Source organism: Castor canadensis, chromosome 3 (genome assembly GCF_047511655.1).
Source record: "Castor canadensis chromosome 3, mCasCan1.hap1v2, whole genome shotgun sequence".
In the NCBI taxonomy this organism is placed as follows: domain Eukaryota; kingdom Metazoa; phylum Chordata; class Mammalia; order Rodentia; family Castoridae; genus Castor; species Castor canadensis.
This window is the reverse complement of record NC_133388.1, coordinates 123,461,951-123,481,040: the sequence shown is the minus strand read 5'-3', so window position 1 is coordinate 123,481,040 and position 19,090 is coordinate 123,461,951. Positions and strand designations below refer to the sequence as shown.

Sequence of the window (19,090 nt, the reverse complement as noted above, 5' to 3'; positions counted from 1 at the left end):
TCTCTGGTTTCTCAACTTCTATGTCACTGATCCTATTGGGTTTTTATAGTATGCAAGAATTTTCAGTTGTAGGATTTTCTGTTGTAGGAAATAAACATCTCTAAGTGGTGGTTTTATATTCACTATCAAAATTGTGGGCAATATAAAAGTTTGGTCAATCAGCAAACTCAGCAAACACACGATGCTTCTTCATGTGTTCACATTTCTTCAAAAAATTATAAATCTTTACATAAGGTTACTTACTTTCATTTTCTTCTTAATCGAGAAACACTCAAAGAACATCTTCCCTCATTTTCTGGAACTTACTATTAAAATATTTTTCAGAAAATCCCAATTCCTGGCTTTGATTCTCCTGTAATCAGAAGAAGCTCTGTACATACATTTGGAGGTGTGGGGGCTATATTAATAGCATGGTTTGCTAGCGAACATATCTTTTAGTTTATTTGACTGCCAGTAAAGACATAATTCTTACTAATAAGGGAATTTGGTGAGTATAAAAATGAAGGAAGAGTAGTTTAAAAACTACTCATTTTTAAAATGTTTTATTCATGTTGCTTTGTACTTTATAGACTTAATTTACTGATCTAATTCAGCCTTGATTTTAAGAACTATAAACTGTTGAAGACATAAGTATCACATAACAGAAGCAGCATTGTCTTTCCCTTGTCATCTTTCCAATTAGATAATAGATGTGCAAAAACTAATCTCATCGTGATACTGTGTCATGTAATAAACATCATGATGACACATCTCTTTATTTTAAAATAGAGGCCCTGATCTTTGCTTCAGCAGCACGCATATTAAAATTGGAACAATACAGAGAAAATTAGTATTGCCCCTGCACAAAGATGACAAGAAAATTCATGAAACGATCCACAATTTAAAAATGAAATAAAGTAGACACCTTTAAAAAAAACCAAAGATGCAGAAAATTTCACCCAACTAACTCTGGGAGGACTTACTTCTACAAAATACAGAATTTTGCCATGAAGTAATGGATTCTTGACCAACACACTCAATGCTATCCTTTCAAGGAAAAGCAGTCCAACAACTGATACTAAATATGTGGTAGGCCAACGCCTTCAGAAGGAGAAAGATTTGATCATCGCCCTGCGTTAGGTGGGGTCAGAAGGAATAGGTCACTCCCACGAGGTATCCACACTGACTACAGATTAAGCCACTGCATTATCTTCAGTGTCATATTATTTCCTGTTTTCTAGAACTTAATCAGATTACCATTTCTAACTAACTTTACACACTGTAGTGTCATGTGGAAGAAACAGCATAGGTCAGATTTCATCAATCTATGGATCCAATTGAGGTCGCTAGTACTGAGATTATAAATGCTTTAGCAGTCCTCTGCACAGTAAAGGCCTTAGCCACCTTCAGGGGGACCTTGGTCATTTTGACGGGCCCATGTATGTTGTCTCAAATTCACTCTGTTCTGCTGGTGGTTACAAGCACTTCCTGTTTCCAAGTGCCCCTGGGCAGTCTCAAGGCTCTCTACCATGAGACTTTTTCTCCCAGCACTCTCAGGCTCTCCCAGTGTCCTGTGCCTTGGTCTGAAGAACTGATTCTGCCTCAAAGTACTGCCAGGGGTATTTGAAGAATATTACTCTGCAGAATGTTTCACCAAGTCTGTCCAGAAGCCAGTGACTTCAGTTTGTGGTTCCCAGCACTTTTTCTGCTTCTGACAGAACAGAAATCTCACCAAGGAGAAAGAAAAAATGTTCCCCTAAATCTTTAGGGAAGAAATAATGGAAAACATTTCTCTCAAGAGACTCAAGCACAGACAAAACACAGTTCTGCTTCCCACAGAGAAAAATGTTAGATTATCATGAGTAAGTAGCAGTTTAATCCTTTAGAGCAATGTCACCTCAAACAGCTTTCCTAGTGACAATTTTGCCTGCACTTGTAGAGTGAAATGATTTCCTTCAGGGAGCTTTCCTGGATCAAAGGAGCAGACTGCCCAGGCTCCACAGCTTGCAACACAGAACACCCAATTTTTGCAGTTTGAAATTACTTTTTCAGTCTTCTTCCACCCCCATTAATACATTAAAAACATGAAGGACAAATTTCAAGAAGCACTTGAGCTTGATTATCAAACTCTACATCCCACCCCTTCCCAAATTTCCAACTAATCAACTTAGAGATGCAGGCTACAGAACTCACCACATCTTGCTTCAAGGATGCCAGCTTTTGTAAAAACCTGATCCTTTTTTTTTCTTTCAGAGAATCTTTAAGACTAGTGCTGAAAGAAACTGTTAAAAAAATAATAAGTGGCTTGATGACTATATATGATCTCTAGGAAAAGCTTTCTATTCTAATCCTGTAAATTTAGGATTCAACTTCAGGTACTTGGCATAGTTAAAATTATGTCATGAAATACTCTAACAAATTAGAAAAAAAGAATTTATCTAGATATTGTGATCTTTATATGTGGTATAAAACAATATGTGAAAAACAGCTAAAATTTAGACATTGAAGCTAATACAGTGTCAATCACACAAAACATAGTGACTCACTGTTCACATTTTGATACATTCAATCCTTCTTTATAAATTCTTTCCTATAGATAAGATATTATAGCTTCGTACTTTCATAATTTGTTTTTCTCACATCAAGTATATGATAATAATCTAAATATGATCCATGTTTCTCAAATGCTGCTTTTAAGGGCTTCATAATATTCTATCAATGAATGGAGCATAGTTTACTTATGCATTGCCCTACCGTTAAAAATTTATTATTTTCTTCTTTGTAGCTATCATAGAAAATGTTACAATGCATATTGTTCTTTATAGACCTCTATCAGCATTTCAAATTGCTTCTTTAGAACATATTTGATGAAGTGAAATTGGGGAATATAAAATATTTTGTCATAAATGTATTGCCAAAGTACTTTCTAATACATTGTGATAATTTAAGCCAGGACTGGTGGCTCATGACTGTAATCCTAGCTACTTGAAAGGCTGAGATCAGGAGGATTGAGATTCAAGGCCAGCTAAGGCAAATAGTTCATGAGAACCCCACCTCCAAAATAAGCAGAGTAAAACTGGACTGGAAGTGTGGCTCAAGCAGTATTGTGCCTGCCTTGCAAGTGTGAAGCCCCGAGTTCAAACTTTATTCCCTCATAAATAAATAAATAAATATTGTGATAATTTGATAACTCCATAAATATATGGGTATTTGTTTCACTATATCTTTATTAACTTTGAATTCAACGATTTTTTAAATCTATATACAAAAAAATAAACTTTTCTGCTTCCAATCAAAGCAGAATAACAAGGCCCAAAATAACTTACCATGTAAAACAACCAAAACAGCAGACAAATTAATGAAACAATAACATTTAGGACATGGGACATCAGCAGCAAAGGGTAGTGATTCTGGGAAGGTGGCAAACAAATGAGGTGAGCATATGATTGCCCAGCTAACTATCTGAATGAAATGTCTTGGTGGAGCCCAGAGGTGGGAAGTTCAGACAGGCTCAAAAGTTGCCCTGAGTTGAGAATAAGGATCCGGTTGTGGGGGTGGAGGAGATGCTACAGAAACCAGGGTTCCTGAGGCAGAGTACCACAGAAGCAAAACTAGAGAGTGAAGACTCCCAAGAGCTGCATGTGGTCCCCTCAAGCTTTGAGCTGTGTACAGGTCAGAGAATGCATGTGAGAAAAAGCCAGGGACAGAAACAATGCAAGGGAGTGAAAGGAACCAAGCTCAAAGCAAACAGGACTAGAAACCTGCCTATTGTCAAAATCCAGAGTGGGACATTTCACATTTTGGGAGCCATCTGCTAGAAGATGGCTAAGAAGGGTCATGGATCAGTAGTGTGGAAAATTAACCTTAAACTAGACACAATACTACTTCCACCTCATCCAACAAAGCTTAAAAGCAAGACGTAAAAGTCTCAAACTGTTTACAAGTAGTCTGATCACATCCCAAAACAAAGTTCAACAGTAATATAAAATAGCAAACTCCTAACAAGGTAAAAAAATCACAACATTAGGTAGCCAATCAAAAATTATCAAATGTGAGGGCTGGATTCAGTGGCTCACACCTACAATCCCAGGTACTCAGGAGGCAGAGATCAGAAGGAATGCAGTTTGAGGCCAGCCTGGGCAAAAATTTAATGAGGCCTCCTTCCCTTCTCAACAAATAAATGGGGCGTGGTGGTGCACGCCTGGAACCCTAGCTATGGAGCATAGGTAGGAGGATCGTGGTCCAAAGCCAGCCCTGGGAAAAACATAATACCCTATCTAAAAAATAACCCAAATGCACAAGGGCTGAGATGTGGATCAAGTGGGAGAGTGCCTGTCTATCAAGCACAAGGCCCTGAGTTCAAACCCCAGTACTGCCAAGATAGATAGATGATGATGATGACTCTAGATAGATAGATAGAGCATGAAACCAAAATACAACCCACAGCATCAAGAAAATTAATTAAACTAATCCAAAAATAGCACCAAAGAAGTAAACACTGACATTAAAAAGTTTATATCTGTACTCTATGTATGAGTTCAAGAAAATAGAAGATTAAATAGATGAAGTAGAGTTATAAATGATATAAGACTCTCTAGAAATTGAATTTTCTAGGGATGAAAGATAAAAATATCTGAGCTGAAACATATATTGATAGGATTCACTGCAGACACAATATTGTGGAATAAAAGGTTAGCGAATTTAAGACCAAAATAATGAGAACACAAAATGAGTAAAAATGAGCAGAGCACCAGAGGACTGTAGGATGACTTCAAGCAGCAAATATACTACAACTGGAGCCCCTGGAGGAAAGGGGAGAAACAGAAAGACTGAGAAAAGAAACAAATTTGAGTATGTTTTCAAATTTGATAAAAACTGTAATCCTGCAGATCTGAGGACTCAAAAAATTCCAAACCCCCAAAGCTTGCTGAAAATTGTAACCAAATCAGCCTATAGATCTACTGTGATCCTTATTCCCATCACAACAGGTTTTTAGTAGACTTGACAAGGTGAGTCTAAAATTCATATGGAAATATGAATGAGTGGAATGAAATAGTTATCAAAGTCTAAAAAGAACAAAGTTTGGAACTATCTTCTTTGATTTCAAATCTGTTCTAAAGTTAAGAGTTGAGACAGTATGATATTGAGGTAAAGATAGACACCTACACTATTAGAACATAATAAACAGGCCAGTAATGGACTCATGTAAAATGGTCAGTTAATTTTTGACAAAAATTACAAGGATATTACAGAGCAAATAGATTCATCTAAAATCAAATAATACTGGAACAATTACATGTCTGTATTGTGTAAAAACAAAAAGCTTACACCTATAATCCCAACTACATGGGAGGCAGAAATCAATAGAATCACATTTCAGGGCCAGGTTGGGCAAAAGTCAGCAAAACCATCACAACAAATAAGCTGGGCATAGCAGGGCATATCTGTAATCCTAGTTACTAAATAGACAGAGGTAAGAGGATCACAGTCCAAGATCAGCCTTAGGCAAAAACATGAGTTCTTATCTGAAAAAATAACCTAAAGCAGAATGCTGGAGGTGTGGCTCAACTTGTAGAATGCTTTCCTAGCAGAAGCAGGGCCCTGAATTCAAACCCCACCAGCACCACTAAGTAAATAAGTAAATAAATAACCCCGAATAGGTCATGCACCTACATGTAAAAGTTAAAACTATAAAACATTTAGATATATTTAAGAAAACATTTGAGACATGGGGCAAGTACTTCTTACTATACAAAAAGTGCTACCCTTAAAAAATTGGTAAGTGAGACTCCATCAAAACAAAAATCTTCTCTTTAAAAAAACATTACAAAGAAAATCTAGAAGCAGAGGAAATATTAGAAATACATCATAGAAAATTTATATCCAGAATATGTACATACCTCTTACAACTCAGTAATGAAAAGAAAACTCATATTTTTAAGAGAAGACTCAGACAACCACAAAAGAGGAATAGAAGAAATCAGTGGACAATAAGCACTTAAAAAGTCTTATTTATCATCAAGAAAGTGAGAATAGAAATCACAATGCAATACCACTTCACATGCACTTGAATAGCTAAAGTTGGAAAGAATAAAAACAGTATGTGGTGAAGACAAAATAAAGCACCTCAGTCTCTCATTTGTGACTCATTCATGGCATATCTAAAAGGATACATATGCATTTATCTTTTTATTCTATATTTTCATTCTCAGGTGTCTACACCAAAGAAATGAAAACACATTCTAAACTGAGTCTGACTTCATTTTTTACATTTCACCATTGGCCACTTCTGAGCTCTACCCTTCTCTCTTTCCCTTTTGCTCGTATCTGAAGTGAAAGCTGGGATCCCCTCCGTTGGCACTGGAGATGAAGTTGGAATTGTGTAAATCTTCATCCATGGGATATTCATCTTAGCTTTATTATCTAATCACAATAAAAAACTGAAACCAGACCAGTGCCAGTGGCTCACACCTGTAATCCTAGCTACTCAGGAGGCAGAGATAAGAAGGATCGTGGTTCAAAGCCAGCCCAGGCAAATAGTACATGAGACCCTATCTTGAAAAAAACTCATCACCAAAAAGGGCTGGTGGAGTGGCTCAAGATGTAGGCCCTGAGTTAAAGCCCCAATACCACAAAAAAAAAAATGAAATCAGATGTGCCTTCCCCTCGGCTCAACCCATCCCTCACAAGGTTGGATGCTTGCCCTTGTCTCCCATTACATGAGTAATTAACACACCATACCTTCTAGGTGTGTGTATATGACACCATCACTCTAAACTTTCAATCCATCATTCCATGTAGGTTTCATTGAATCCTTCACAGAACAACCACAAATCTACAAATGCTCATAGCAACTTTACTCACTATAGACCCAAACTGGAAATAATTCAAATGCCGTCAATGATAAATGATGTTGTATTTATATAATGGGTCATTAAAGAAATTACTGATACATCTCTCAAGTAGCTGAATCTTAAAAACATTTTGATGCAAAAGGAAACCATGTATAAGTGTACATAGTACATAAGTATACTTACATGAAAACCCTAAACTGACATATCTAGTTGATGTTGATAAAAATAAGATTAGTGATTTCCTGACTGCAGTAGGATCTTTCTTGGGAGGTGGAAATGTTTTCCATTATGATTTCAATGGTGACTGAAAAGTATAAATTTGTAAAAAGTCCTTGACCTTAAGATGAGTGAAATTGGGTGTATATAATTTTATCTAAATAAGTTGATTTTGTAAAAAAAGATGATTTTCAGTTTTATCATATGATCCCCCAGAGAAGAAATCATTCCCTTCAACAAGGACATGAAAAATAAACAGCATGTAGAAAGCAACAGAGTCACTGTAGACTAGATGTGTTTAAACAGAAGTTGGAGTGTCCTAGGGTGACATGTAAATATTAGAAATAAAGTAGCCTTGGTTACTACAATATGTAGTGCAACTCCCCTGTAGTGACAGTGCCATAAATGAATCTACAGTGCTGGATAAAAATGATTGGGAGACCTAGGATCAGAGAAAGATAGTAATGCCAACATGTGTTATTCAATCTTGTATAACAGTAACAATAAACAGACACCAACAAATCTAGTAAAGTTCTTGAGATCCTAAGGTATAGAGTCATCTTTGCTTTCAATTCCCTTACAGGTAATGGGGAGGACAATTTTTTTTCTCATTTTTTTTTATTATTCATATGTGCATACAAGGCTTGGTTCATTTCTCCCCCCTGCCCCCAACCCCTCCCTTACCACCCACTCCGCCCCCTCCCGCTTCCCCTCCTCAATACCCAGCAGAAACTATTTTGCCCTTATCTCTAATTTTGTTGTAGAGAGAATATAAGCAATAATAGGAAGGAACAAGGGGTTTTGCTGGTTGAGATAAGGATAGCTATACAGGGCATTGACTCACATTGATTTCCTGTGCGTGGGTGTTACCTTCTAGGTTAATTCTTTTTGATCTAACCTTTTCTCTAGTTCCTGGTCCCCTTTTCCTATTGGCCTCAGTTGCTTTAAGGTATCTGCTTTAGTTTCTCTGTGTTAAGGGCAACAAATGCTAGCTAGTTTTTTAGGTGTCTTATCTATCCTCACCCCTCTCTTGTGTGCTCTCGCTTTTATCATGTGCTCATAGTCCAATCCCCTTGTTGTGTTTGCCCTTGATCTAATGTCCACATATGAGGGAGAACATATGATTTTTTGTTTTTTGAGCCAGGCTAACCTCACTCAGAATGATGTTCTCCAATTCCATCCATTTACCAGCGAATGATAACATTTCATTCTTCTTCATGGCTGCATAAAACCCCAAACTCTTAAGTTGATACAAGAAAGAGTAGGAAATACTCTGGAGTTAGTAGGTATAGGTAAGAACTTTCTCAATGAAACCCCAGCAGCACAGCAACTAAGAGATAGCATAGATAAATGGGACCTCATAAAACTAAAAAGCTTCTGTTCATCAAAAGAAATGGTCTCTAAACTGAAGAGAACACCCACAGAGTGGGAGAAAATATTTGCCAACTATACATCAGACAAAGGACTGATAACCAGAATATACAGGGAACTTAAAAAACTAAATTCTCCCAAAACTAATGAACCAATAAAGAAATGGGCATGTGAACTAAACAGAACTTTCTCAAAAGAAGAAATTCAAATGGCCAGAAAACACATGAAAAAATGCTCACCATCTCTAGCAATAAAGGAAATGCAAATTAAAACCACACTAAGATTCCACCTCACCCCTGTTAGAATAGCCATCATCAGCAACACCACCAACAACAGGTGTTGGCGAGGATGTGGGGAAAAAGGAACCCTCTTACACTGTTGGTGGGAATGTACACCAGTACAACCACTCTGGAAAAAAATTTGGAGGCTACTTAAAAAGCTAGACATCGATCTACCATTTGATCCAGCAATACCACTCTTGGGGATATACCCAAAAGACTGTTACTCCAGAGGCACCTACACATCCATGTTTATTGCGGCACTATTCACAATAGCCAAGTTATGGAAACAGCCAAGATGCCCCAGCACTGACGAATGGATTAAGAAAATGTGGTATCTATACACAATGGGGAGGACTATTAACTTTGAGCAAGAACTCTGGAATGGTATCAGCAGTATCAAAGCATGCTATAAAATGAACATTGAGGAAGAGACATTCTTGGACATGTGCAAAACTATAAAACTACTACAGAAAAGAAATCTCAGCAGGCAGACATTTAAGCGCTGACATTTAAGTCTACTTCAGTAGTATAGAGTAAGTTTTGACATTCCATATTCGGTTGCCTTCCCTGATTTTCTGCTAATGGAAGTTATAGATATGATTTTTTCTTCTTATTCACAAGATCAAACACCTATACTAATTCCCAAGAGCATGCATGTAAGTCTTCAGGACACAGAAGAGGGTTCCTGGAGTTCAGGTAGCAGAGCTTTGACTAAAATCCCATCTCATAGTAGGCTTATTTGGATACAGCTCCATCTTGAGATTTTCTCCCCATTATCTGGGTGGAAAATTTCTTTGTTAGAATATAAATCTTTAGCAACAGGTACAATCCTGACATTAGCTCCCTGACTCATGAGTAAGGCCTGTAATGCCACAAAGGGATAACATTAATCTTTTGAAATATCTCCATTTTTCAAATTCTAAACCAAAGCAATATGACATCCTTAGGTAAATTTCACATATTAATGCCATCAAGGAATCATAGATTGAGCTAAGAATGTAGCTCAACGTAGAGTGCTTGCCTAACATGCACAAGGTTCTAGGTTCAATACACAGCACTGCCAAAAAAAAAAGTAGACTTTAGAATTGGTGATTCCTATCACATTTTCCCAATTAATTGTCCTGTTTAGTATGGGTATAAATAGACAATCATAGATTTAATAAGACTGTGATTTCAAATGCAATTGTTCATCAAAGTTTGACCTTCTTATAGGAGCAAATCAAATCTTTGTCATTTGGGTATGCAGCTCTTTCTGTAGTGAATGTTTTCTATATAAACTAGCAACCAGAAAGTGCAAAAGCAGCACATTTCAGTTCACAAATACTATAGAATTTATCTTCACAAAATCCTACACTTTTCATGATAAACACACACTCAATAAACTAAAAAGAAAAGGGAATTTCCTCAACCTAATACAATGCATCTATGCAAAGTAGACAGTCAAACTCACACATAATTATGAAAGATTGAAAGAAAATCCTTCATCTAAGATTAAAACAAGGAAAGGATGTCTGTACCTACCATTTCAATGTAGTATTTGATGTTTTAGCCAGGAAAATTAGGCAAAAAATAAAGTGAAATAAAAGGCATCAAGATTGGGAGGAAAGATGCAAAAGTATCATTATTTTCAGGTGCCATGGTTTCAAATAGAAAACCCCTATATTCCACAAAAAACCTATCACAGTTAAAACACTTGCTTAATGAAGTTGTAGGATACTAAAACAATAAACAAAAATTTTATCTGATATGAGCACAGCCATTCCAACTCTCTTTTATTACTATTTGATGCTATGTCTTTTTTATTATTTTACTTTAATACATTTGTGTTTCTTATAAGCAGCATATATCTATATCATTTCTCTTAAATTCATTCTGCCAATTTCTGTCTTTTAATTGGAGTCCTTCATTCCTTTACAGTAAATATATTTACCAATAAGGCAGAATGTTTCTCTGCCATTTTATTTTCTATTTTATGTCTTTTTTGTCTATTTTTTTAGTTCTATAAATGCCTCTTTGTGTTAACTTGATATTAGTGTAACATTTTCATTCCTTTGTCATTATTTTGCTGTATGTTTTTGAGCTATTTTCTTAGTGTTTTTCCTGCAATTATAATTAACATCTCAATTTATGACAACCTATTTTAGTTCATATCAATACCAATTTAATTTACCCAAAATTCCTAGACACCATAAACAGCTGCAGAAAGGTGGCAGGATACAAAATCAACTTATAAAAATCATTACCTTTTCTATACGCCAATAATGAACAAACTGAGAAAGAACATATGGAAACAATTCCATTTACAATAGCCTCAAAAAAAAATCAAATACCTAGGAGTAAACTTAACAAAGGGGATGTGAAAGACCTCTACAAGGAGAACTACAAACCCCTGAAGAAAGAGATCGAGGAAGAATACAGAAGGTAGAGAGATCACCCTATACTCATGGATTGGTCAAATCAACATAGTAAAAATGGCTATACTACTAAAAGCAATCTACATGTTTAATACAATTCCCATCAAAATCCCAATGACATTCATTAAAGAGATTGAAAAATCTACCATTAAATTTATATGGAAACACAAGGGGCCACGAATAGCCAAGGCAGTACTCAGTCAAAAGAACAATGCTGGAGGTATCACAGTACCCAACCTTAAACTATACTACAGAGCCATAGCAATAAAAACACATGGTACTGGCACAAAAACAGACAGGAAGACCAGTGGAACAGAATAGAGGGCCTGGATATGAATCCATACAGCTACACTCATCTAGTATTTGACAAAGGTGCTAAAAATATACGATGGAGAACAGACAGCCTGTTCAACAAATGTTGTTGGCAAAAGTGGTATCTGTCTGCAAAAAACTGAAACTAGATCCATGTTTGTCACCCTGTACTAGTATCAACTCAAAATGGATCAAGGACCTTAATATCAGACCCAAAACTCTGAAGCTGGTACAGGAAAGAGCAGGAAACACTCTGGAAGTAATAGGTATAGGCAAGGACTTCCTCAATAGAACCCCAGCAGCTCAGCAACTAAGAGAAAGTATGGACAAATTGGACTACATGAAATTAAAAAGCTTCTGCACAACAAAAGAAATGGTCTCTAAACTGAAAAGACCACCCACAAGGTGGGAGAAAATATTTGCCAGCTATACATCAGATAAAGGACTAGTAATCAGAATATACAGGGAACTCAAAAAAACTAAACTTTCCCAAAATCAATGAACTAATAAAGAAATGGGCAACTGAACTAAACAGAATTTTCTCAAAAAAAGAAAATCAGATGTCAAAAAACACATGAAAAAATGCTCACCATCTCTAGCCATAAAGGAAATGCAAATCAAAACCACACTAAGACTCCACCTCACCCCTGTTAGAATAGCCATCATCAAAAACACCACTAACAACAGGTGTTGGCAAGGATGTGGGGAAAAAGGAACCCTTGTACACTGCTTGTGGGAATGCAAACTAGTGCAACCACTCTGGAAAAAAAATACGGAGGCTTCTTAAAAATCTAAACATAGATCTACCACATGATCCAGCAATACACTCCTGGGGATATACCCAAAGGAATGCAACACAGGTTACTCCAGAGGTACCTGCACACCCATGTTTATTGTAGCACTATTCACAATAGCCAAGTTAGGGAAACAGCCAAGATGTCCCACTACTGACAAATGGATTAAGAAAATGTGGTATTTATATACAATGGAATTTTACTCAGCCATGAAGAAGAATGAAATCTTATCATTTGCAAGTAAATGGATGGAACTGGAGAACATCATTCTGAGCAAGGTTAGCCAGGCTCAGAAGACCAAAAATCGTATGTTCTCCCTCATATGTGGACTTTAGATCTAGGGCAAATACAGCAATATGGTTGAACTTGGGTCACATGACAAGGGGAGAGGACACATGGGAGATATGGGAATAGATAGAAAACCCAAAACATGAAAGCGTTTGATGTCCCCACTGCAGAGGAACTAATACAGAAAACTTAAAGTGACAGAGGTCATCATGAGAAGGGGATCAGGAATCAGTGTAAAGGCCACGTAGAGATGAATCAACTTGTGTTGTAATACATTTGTACATGAAGCAATGCTCGAATCTCTCTGTATAGCTATCCTTATCTCAACTAGCAAAAACGCTTTGTCTTTTTTATTATGCTTATGTCTTCAACAAAATTGGAGATAAGGGCAGAGCAGTTTCTGCCTGGAAGCAAAGGGGTGCAGGGGGTTAGGCGGGAGAAATGACCCAAACAATATATGCACATATGACTAAATGAATAAAAAAAAGAATTTCATTAACAAAAAAATTCCATTAGTATTCAAAAATTTTGCTCTATATAATTCCATTTCCTCTTCCCTTTTTCGAGTTGTTATTTTAACTAATTGTCATGCAAATTGCATTTTTAATACATTGTATGTCAGTCAATACAGACTTATAATTATTGTTTAATGAAATAATCTTTTAAATAAGATAAAAGAAAAGAATTTCAAGCAGAAAACACATTTACATAGCCTTTTATATATACATCAATGTAGATACCTTTATCAGTGCTGTTTATTTCTTAAGACTGGTTTGGCTCATTGCCTAAAATCCTTTCCTTTTGATCTAAACCTCCTTTGGTATTTCTTATAGGGCAGGTTTGTTAGCAATGGATTTCCTCAGCTTGTTGAAATAAAGAAATCTCAGATTAAAAAACATCATTTTTGAAGGACATTTTTGCTGAATGTGCCTTGCCACTCCCCTCTAAATTCTGTGATTTCTGGTGAGAAATCAGCTGTCAGTCATGTTGAGGATCTCTTATACTTGATGAATCATTGCTCTTTTGCTGCTTTCATGATTTTCTCTCTGTTTTGGTTTGCAAGAGTTTGATTATGATGTCTTCTAGATGTGAATCTCCTTGAATTTACTCTACTTGGCATTTGATTTTTCAAACTGGGAAGTATTCATGCAGTCTTTAAATTTGAAAGTTTCAACCATTATTTCTTCAAATATTGTTTCTACACCCTTTTATCTCTTAATTTCTTTCTGTAATTCTTTCTACACATGTGTTGATACACCTGTTGGTGTTCCACAGATCTCTGAGGCTCTGCTCACTTTCCTTCATTCTTTATTTCTGTTCTGCAGACCCAGGAAACCTCAACTGACCTGCCTTCTGACTTTTTAATTTTTTTAGCAGTACTGGGTTTGAACTCAGGACTTCACACTTCCTAAGCAGGTAGTCTACTGCTTGAGCCATGCCTCCAGCCTTTAACCTATTTTCTGATTTGTACCTGTCAAATCTGTTATTGAGTACTTGTAGGGAATTTTTCATTTTGGTTATTGTTTTTCAGTTTTATAATTTCTAACTCTTTATTGATATTTGTTATGTGATGAGACTTCATTCTTACTTCTGTTTAGTTCCTTACACATGGCTTATCTGATTCTTTCAATATTTAAAGTGACTGATTAAAAAGCTTTGTCTATTGACAAAATTTGACTTCAACATATGGACTTCCTCAGGAATAGTTTCTATTGATTGCTTTTCTCAATACTTAAACTGTTTTTTTGTTTATTTTTCTTTATGTCTCATTTTTTGTCAAAAACTGGACATTTTAAGAAATGAAAACTCTGTAAGTCAGATTCTTCTTCCTCCCAAGATTTTTTTTTTTTTTTGGTACTACTTGTTCTTACTTAATGTCTTAATGGTTTTTCTGTAGTCTATTTTCTTTCTCATTTGTAATCACTGGAGTTCTATTTATTTAGCTTATGATCAGTCAAACATTGAACAGAGATATTTATAGATGCCTAGAACCAGCTAAGCCTCCAAGTCATTGCCAAGGTGTTCTATGCGGGATTGGGGAATGTCTACAATAGTGATCCAATTCTGCCTTAGCCTTCACTTTTCTGCTTATGCAGCATCTTGAAGTAAGCAGAGGTGAGATTAAGGGAATTTTCTGGTTTTTCCTGAGCAAGCTCAACATCCTAGACACATGCACAACCCTATGTATTTGCATTGGCTTCTAGGTTTCCAAGAATACATTATGGCTTTTCAAAGTTCATTATGCCCCAGCCTTTTTAAAAAGATTTTTGATTCACCTATTTGCCCCCAACTGTTATGCACTACCTCAGGTAGGCACAGTGTTGAACAATTGTCTCTCATTGATTTTGACAAATGGAGAAAGGGCTGTACACACCATTGAGCTATGATTACAAGCTGTACTTTGTCAAGGCTTAACAGAGCAGGGCAGGAGACTAGAAAGAGGATAAGGTAAAACTTTACAGTTTTACTTTTTCTACAGAAATTAGGCTATTTTTCTTTATTAAAACTCTGAAATTATAAAGATTAAATTTAAAAAGTCTTTAAATTTCTGATTTAAAGATTTCTGAAAAAGATGATTTTTACTTTTTTGTGTATATGGAAAAGAGTGTGGTCCTTACTCTGCCATTTTAACTGAAGTCCTCTCCTTCACTCCCAATTTGATATATATTCTTTTTGGTCATCTATCTGAACAAAGTTCTTGCTCAGTTTTCAAATGATCAATTTTCCTGAGGCTGTCATCTAATAACATGCATTATTAATAAATTTCCATTTATACTTGTGAGTGCATGCTGTTTTGTACAAATAGACACAAAAGGAAGCATGTTACTTGCAAAATCCTCCAATAACCATGGTACACACCCAACTGTAACCTCTCTCCTATCATACTATTCCTACTGCACTTTAGCTTTAAACAGTTTCTGTCCTTACATTGATGTCCTTACAACTGGATGGCTTAAAGTTTTGCAGATAAGAAAAAATAGGAATTGTAGCATGGCAGATGCAGTAATTCTAATTCCTGAAAGAATAATGATCCTATTGCCTCATATCACCATCTTTCAACCTTCATCAGATACTTTGGCCTTCACTAGTTGAAGAGAAAATAAAATGGAAATGCAATAAGGCTCTCTTCATATTACCTCTCCTCCTTATGTGAAAATAGAAGACTAAGACGTACGACTTTTAGATAGCCAGAGTAGCTTCTGATGTGACCTATGCATTTTTATACCATCCAACTCTTGATCTTCCAAAGGTTCATTCTTCAATGTACAGACTTCTCTGAGAATCTGGGGAAGCTTCCTTTGCTCACAGTAGAGATTAATTGCTAATCTCTCTGCCAACTTTAGTTATGCTAATTACTAACCCAAAAAAGTGTCAAACACGGAACTATTCAGGTTACAAAATTTAGTGCCTATTTACATCAAACATAACCTGTCAAGTGTTACTCCTTTTTGAAGCAGCATAATATTATACTATAACAAGGAGTAGGAAGTTTCTATGCAGTGTCGTATATTTGTAAGATGAGGCACATTTGGAGCTTCCTTTTCTAGCAGTAACTCTGTAATGCGTTTGTACCAGAGCTTATAAAACACACCAGGGAAGATCCCTGGATCTAGATGGAGCCTGCCAGAATATCAGTAACATTATTTTAAACACAATAATGACTTTGTGGACTAGACAGTATTTATGGAACTGAAAACAACATATGGCCTTCAATAAAATGAAGAGTGCACCAGGAAAGGCCAACTCTAAAGAATGTAGCAGGGATATGATTATATTTGATATTCTTTCCTATATAAAAAAAGAAATTTTTGTCTGCATTTTTATACTAAGAAATTCATGAGGGGAAATTTTATGTAGTCGTCCCTTTTCCTAACCCAAAAGGGTATGTCCAGGCTTGCCTGGGCAAGAAGCAAGACTATCTCCAAAATAACCAGAGCAAAAAGACTAGAGGCACATGGTTCAACCTGCCCAGCATAGATGAAGTTCTAAGTTCAAACTCCAAGCCACCAAAATAAAATCCAATTCACTACATATATGTTTCCTGTCACCAGCCCTTATCTTCTATTTTTAATTTTATATGCAATACTGTATCTATCACAGGATCCACCTTAAAAACTTAAAAAACATGCTTTAAAAATATTTCTCTTTAGCATTGTGCTCAATCCCAAAGTTTTCAAAATCAGTACATATCATTAAGCTTCTCTTTTACTTTCTTTTTTCTGAAAATTCTTCATAGTGTTTTTCTGTAGAATTGTTTACAATTAAAATGTAACATGGGACTGTGAAATGTAGTCATGGAAACTATGACAGTAGGGGGAAAAAAGAAATTTGAGGATTTAGTGCATGCTTTTGATTTTTTCAAATACAATAGTTCTCTTAACAAAGTCAGCCATGCCATATGGTAAACTGTGTGTGGCAATTTTCTAAGCTTGCAAATGGAATTCTGAAAAACGTGATCAACTGCTAAGTCAAAGCACTCCATTCGTGTTCACCTTTCCCAGGGGTATTAGATGGCAACACTTTAAATGCCACAAACAACAAGAACACTTATTGAGTTTTAAGGACCCACAATTAAAGATTCATATGACAGGATAGAAGTTCAACAAAACCATTTAGTAGAGAAGTAGAGAATCAGTTGGTTTCAAAGGCCACAGACTGCTTTGCAAACTCATTGCTGATTATCTGGAACTTTAAATTGGCCTGAGATTTAACTGCTCCCCTCTTTACACCACTCAAACTGTACAATGTCACCATTTTTCTCTTTTTGAGACAAGCATTTTCTATGTCATAAGTCTTTAAATGTAAGTCAGCTTTTGCTGCAAAGTAAATATTTTTAAAATCTCATTTCCATAACAAAAAGAATTTACTGCTTTCTTATATACCTATAAATTGGCTGAGATAGTTCTGCTTTAGGTTGTAGGTCTGTGGATTGAGACAGCCCTGCTTCATAAATCTAACTCTGGAGCCCAGGCTATAGGGTCAGTATCTATTCCAGAAGGTATTCTAGGGCAATGGCCAAATGTACAAAAGGATTAAGCCCAACCATGCAAATGCATTTCAAGCTTCTGTTTGTATCACATTTTCTAATAACCCCTTAACCAAAGTAAGTCACAGAGTTAAGCCACACATCGATAAGTTAGCTATGTTCTTAACATTGAGGTAGGGTAAGAGAATGAGTATTTACTTAATGACAAAAACATTTACCATGATCCACCATTTTGTTCTCCAATATTTCTGTCTTCCATATGCAAAATATACTCATCTCATTTCATCCCTAACTCACAGCATCAGATTCAAAATCCAGGACTTCATCATCTACATCTTTGTGGATTTAGCTTCTTTTGATTCAGTGACCTCTTAACTAAAAATACAAGTTATCTGTCCTGTACACACCAATGTGTGGTTGGGTATCTTGGATATAAAATTCATAATAAATATTCCTGATGTTAAAAAAGGGAAATGTAAAGTACATAACATTATCTGGACCAGAGTAATTTTGGAACCTAGAAGACCTAATGATATCAGGACTTCGAACAGTAGGGAACTTCAATAATTGCTTGCTAACTTCTCTTGCTCCAAAGATGGATCAAAATAAGATACATCTTATAGTGCAGTCAGGAGGAATAAAAACAATATTGGGTTACACCTGTGCACTCTCCCATGGGAGGAAGTTGAGCCTTCCTGCATGAGACACTAATTGGGAACCTATATCTGTACAATGATTTGAGTTGAGACAAGGTGATTTGTTTTGTTCTCTTCTAATGTGGAGCTCTTGATCAATATAATCAATGCCACAGCTCTTGATAAGACTCAGGTTCTGCTTCCTGGGAATGGTTCCCAATCTAGTGTTCTCTACAAATCTTGGTTGCTCCTCTGAGAAACCTTTTCTTTGCCATCATTTTCATCTTTGACTATATCTGTGAAGGTATTTGAAAATGAACTCTTCTTGGTAACTAAACAGTTTTTTTTTTTTTTAAGTTCAGTTCTTGACAGCATAAAGCTGGGAAGCAAGAGGTCTTTTTATATCTAAAATAGCTTCGAAGTCTTTCAGTCTAGTCTGCTGGAATTTTTGTCAATGTAAGTCTATCAAAAGCTTAGTTTTTCTTCTATGCATTTAATTATAATTCAGTACAAGTATCAAGAATAACATATGCAGTTCTTTCCAGAGCTTGTCTCCATATAGACTTAATTACGGGCACTTTGAATACATTTGGCTTCTGTGTTATCTTGCCCTTAATTTTTCTGCCTTTGTTCCATTTTATCTTTTTATAGAGATATGGCAAACATCTGTGGAAGGAAGAAATAAGAAATCCCTCCCGAATAAATGACAGACATGTTGATTGCCCATTACAAAAGATTTGGGTTCCCTAAGCTCCGAGTTTCTCTCCTACAGTGCAACTCACTGTGAATACAGGCATCAGGTGGCCCACTTTATACTGCCCAGAAGGAAATGGTTTGGGAAATCAATACAAGAAAATACTGACAGTAGCTACTGTTATTGGTGTGAGTAATAAAATTCTTTGTCTTGACATGGGAGTCTTATGTCTTCTTCCAGCTTCCATGAAATGACGGTAGAATAG

General features: G+C 36.0%; 1 non-coding gene across 1 annotated transcript; it reads left to right on the top strand.

The window, feature by feature from the left end:
• The first annotated feature begins 780 nt into the window (after positions 1-780).
• Positions 781-883, top strand: LOC141422018 (U6 spliceosomal RNA). Its single transcript, XR_012446687.1, has one exon. It is a non-coding gene; the product is annotated as a U6 spliceosomal RNA (small nuclear RNA).
• The last annotated feature ends 18,207 nt before the right edge of the window (positions 884-19,090 follow it).